Source organism: Pteropus vampyrus, unplaced genomic scaffold (assembly GCF_000151845.1).
Source record: "Pteropus vampyrus isolate Shadow unplaced genomic scaffold, Pvam_2.0 Scaffold163, whole genome shotgun sequence".
In the NCBI taxonomy this organism is placed as follows: domain Eukaryota; kingdom Metazoa; phylum Chordata; class Mammalia; order Chiroptera; family Pteropodidae; genus Pteropus; species Pteropus vampyrus.
Window position 1 is genome coordinate 465,647 of NW_011888944.1, and position 4,635 is coordinate 470,281.

At 43.1% G+C, this 4,635-nt stretch overlaps 1 pseudogene; it reads right to left on the reverse strand.

Annotated features, from left to right (window-relative positions):
• Window positions 1–400: 400 nt before the first annotated feature.
• On the reverse strand, window positions 401–521 carry LOC111745739 (annotated as a pseudogene).
• Window positions 522–4,635: the final 4,114 nt, after the last annotated feature.

The window sequence follows — 4,635 nt, forward strand, 5'->3', positions numbered from 1 at the left end:
GGCTTCTGAGTCACGTAGATCGAGGGTTCTTCTGCCCAGATATACACTTGGGGAAATCTGAGCAGGAAATTGACGTCTTCTCATCTACAAAATGGGGCTATAATTCCTATCATGCGTATTTATTAAGAAGATCTACGTGGCAGCTGGCAAAGGTGAAAGACTAAGAACAGTGAGATAGCGTAGGAACAGGGGTTCGGGGTCAGAATCTCCGGGTTCCCATTTCAGCTACTGCACGTTCTGAGCATCTCTTAATCTGAGCTTCAATTTCCTCCTCTGTTTAATGTGCATGATAATAGTATCGCTTCGTTACGTTATTATTTTTATTTAATTTTATCTATTTATTTATTTATTTATTTATTTTTAGTCAAGGCAACCCTTGGTTGACCTCACAGATTGCAAGGACCTCATCAGCACCTGGTCTTCCTAGGTGGTCTTCCATCCAAATACTAACTAGGCCCGACCCTGCTTAGCTTCTGAGATCAGATGGGATCGGGCTTGTACAGGGTAGCATGGCCATAGGTGTTACATTATTTTAAGGATGAATGAATTACATTAAAAAGTTGCTGGCTTTGAGAAAATGCTCAATAAAGTTTCATTGTAATTATTTCTATTAGTGTTTGGTATTAATATTATTTTTCAAATAGTAATTGCTGTATAGTTTTCACCAGACTTGCAACTTTATTCTTGCGAGTTTTTACAAAAAGCGGGCACATCTTTTGATGGTAAGCTTTGGCTGGCGTTTTTTGTACCAAATTCTAATTGCAGCTCACCATCCAAGTCCTTCGAGGTTTTTAATCATTTAGGAAGTTTCAATTTAGAAGGGGACCTGGGGCTTCAGACGATCGTACAGAGTCAGTGGGTGATAATTTGATGTTCAACCTTAAAGCTTCTATCTTCCATTAATCCCAGATCTTTCTTTTCCTTCCCCCAACCATCATTATCTTGCTATTGGCTGGATCTAAATGCTGCCTTGCCATAAATTATGTCGGCTAACCAGGAGTCATCAGTCCTCTGTCAAGGGTCAAGTCACTAAGTGGTAAAACTGCTGAGAGGCCTTGGTGGCCTCAAACTCCAATAAGTGTTGGTCTAGCACGTTTGCACATTACCTTGAGACACCTCTAGGTTACTTTAGCCTAAAGGTGCAGAGCTGATATATTAACAAGGATGCTTTCACATTCAGGCAATCAGAAGTCTCCTTTCAACCATGACTTTAATTGCCGATTACAGATGGAAGTCGAGTTTGCAGGAAGCAGAACGTTCAAGCGTAAGGAGGGCTGAGAGCTCAATGCATTTTCTACGAGCGTTAATTTTAAAGATTAAACTGCTCAGATTCATCACAGCGTTTTAGAACTTGAAGGGACCTGAGGGGTCTTTGAGCTATAACTGCCTTCTTTTACAAATGAAGAACATCGGGCTCAGAGAGGTTAATTAATTGCCCAAGGTCACATGTAGCAGTACTTCTCAAACTTAAATAAGAATAAGGATCACCCGAGATCTTTTTACAGATTCTGGTTCAGTAGGTCTGAAGTGGGACATTTCTATAAGCTTCCAGGGAAAGCGGCAGCTGATGGTCCATGGACCACTTCGTGAGTGCCAAGGATATTCCATGAAGGGAACAAGAAGTCAGGGTTTTTTGATACTCAATTACTGTTTTACTTTACCACCTGGATTATCCCTTGTTGCAAAAAACCACAAAGGCTTAGAGTGACGATGGTCATTCATTACTCTGGAGGAGTGGTGTCTTTTTAATTAACTAGAGTCTGAGTTTGCAAAACGTTCAAGAAAATTGTCAGCAAGTAGATGGACTAGTCAATTTGAATGTCATCAAAGTGGCCAAGCGTCGTGTGGTGGACGCTGCGGGGTGTCACACAGAAGAACTGCTTTTAGGAAGAAGAAGGAAATCTTACATTTTACAGAAGTGCTGTTGACATACAGCCCTTGGCTTCTAGTCCCCTTAAAAATGACTTCAGCTCAAGAAAGCCCTATTACTCGTGGTCATTCCTCTTTCCCGGGAGGTTCTACATCCAGTGACTGATCCATGGACACACCAGGTGGTCATTTTTTCTGGTCTTCAATTATGTCATTGGAATAGACTTTGAGTTGAAATATATCTTCTCCAAATTCATGTGTTGGAGTCCTAACTCCCAGTACCTCAGATGTGACTGCATTTGGAGAGAGGGCTTCTAAAGAGGTAATTCAGATAAAATGAGGTCAACAGGGTGATCTGAATTCAATGTGACTAGTGTCCTCATGAGAAGAAGAGATCAAGACACAGGTACACATAGAGGAAAGGTCATGTGGTGGATGGAGGAGGAGATGATGACGAGATAGTTATTAGCAAGCCAAGGAGAGCGAGGTCCCAGAACAAACGGCCCTGCTGACATCTTGATCTCAGCCCTCTATCCTCCAGAACTGTGAGAACGTGAATTTCTATTGTTTAAGCCACTGAGGATGTGGCCCTTTGCTAAGGCAGCCTAAGCAAGCTAGCGTATTCTCGTTAGTTGTCATGGCTTCCACATTGATCCCTTGGTTTGCGGGGTAAGAACTTTTGTAATGGAGGATGCCAAGTCGAAGTCTCTAAAAGTACCTGTTTCCCAGATGAAACAGTACATACAAAACACTGTTACATGCCGGGGGAATGGCAGAAAGTAGCATCGCCTTTAAATACTTAAAAGATGCAGGGACAGTGGTCCCTACCATCTCACAGTTGAATTGTCTGGACAGACCCTGGAGGGTGGTGGTAGACTTCTGCTCACTCATCTGAGTTTCAACCCCAGTTATAGCTGCGGGGTCACACATAGGATCTTCACTATAGCCGGTCAGCTTCTCTCCAGGTACATGGTATATGATCATCAATTTGGCAAATCAATTCTTATTCCTCTCAGAAAGAGAATCAGAAGGAGCTGCATTCGCCTGGGCTGTATGACAGTACATACTTTCTGCCCGGCCCTAGGGCTGTGCTTACACCCCTGTCCTCCGCCTGACTTTGCAATATGGGGTCTTGGTGCGAAGAGTCTGCAGAACGTCGCATGCGTCCACCATGTCGATGACATCATCCTAATCAGACTGGATGAGCAAAGATGGGGCTAGGACATCGCATAAGACACATGTGCTCCAGTGGGCAGGAGACAGATTACTTAAAGATCCAAGCCCACCACTCTTCAGAAATTCCTTTTTAGTCAAGACATAGGGGAAAGAAAAGTTAGAACATGAATTTGCATCTAGAGTTCTCAGTTCCATAGAAATTCTCCCACTGCAGAATGAAAAAGTGGCCTGATTTTGTTTTTTAGTGTCTGTCTGCTCATGGGCCTTAAGTCACATGACAACCTGACTAATTATGACGAGGCTGGACATTTGCATTTTCTTCCCATCACAGGGATAAAAGTTTCTTTGTGATGGTCAAATGAAGTAATCCATGTGAGACACTTAGTAGTACATGGTATGTAACAAACTCAACACATATGAGCGGGCTCATTTGACATTAGCTGCTCTTGCTCTAGACAACCTTACTGACTGCTTTCTATGTCTCAAATCGGTTAAAAAAATGTATCTTATAATATCGAAGCTAACGAACACCTGAATCTAACTCTAATAGAACTGTTTTGAAGATAAAAGGGATTAAGGTATATTAAGCACTTAGAACAATTCCCAGACAATATTTATTGCTCAGAGGTAAATAATTATTAATATTAACCTTCCATTCTATAAGTAAACAAAGTAAGCTCATAATTTTAAGCTTAATCTTCCAGGGAACATAGAATCATTATGACTTATTGATCATAAGAGAAATTTTTAGAAAGATTAGTCTGGCAGAGAGTGAGGGAGGGAGGCTAGATGGGAAAAAAGACTTAGCGTCTCTCAGCCTTGGCAACCGCTGACATTTGGGCCAGACGATGCTTCTTTGTCGGGGCTGCTGTTTTTATTGCAGGATCTTAGCATCGTCTGTGGTCCCTCGTAGCTGCTCCCCAGGTATGACAGCAAAAGCGGTCTCCAGAGATTGTCAAATGTGGCCTGGTGGGGCAGAGGTTAAAACGGGCTGAGGAACATGGGATTGGATGGAGGGAGGACCACACCTGAGTTGGGGCAAGGACAGGGGGACCGGCCACGGAAGGTACTGCAATAAGGGTCTGGGGGATGGTGGCTGATTAATTCAAAGATGGCAAAGGAGAAGAAAAATCCAAGAAGACCCCAAGGTTTATCGTTTGTTTTCTGAATGCTTGGGGAAATGGTGATAATGTACATCGAAAGGGGAAAGCTGGTTTGTGGAAGAAGTAGATTAGCTTTTTATTTTTATTTTTATTTTTATTTTCGGTGCAGAGTTCTTAGGGACTATTACCTGGCAGGTAAGTCATCGTTTTCCTTTCTCTGTATACGTTATGAGGTTCTGAGGTTAGGTGACCTTCTCAAGGTCACAAGGATTCTAAGTGGTGGAGCATAATTTGGACTGTGCTCCGACGTCTGCCCCTGGCTTCCTTCTTGGGGTCCAGAAGTAAGTTCTGGGGGATGGTGACTTGGGAGGTACCAGAGCACCATACGGGGTGACAGAGGCTTACCGTTCCCAGGCCGTGAGGACGACAGAATTGCGTTGCCTTGGTTTTGTCTGCAGTCTGCTACCATGGCGCCGTGGCGTGTGCA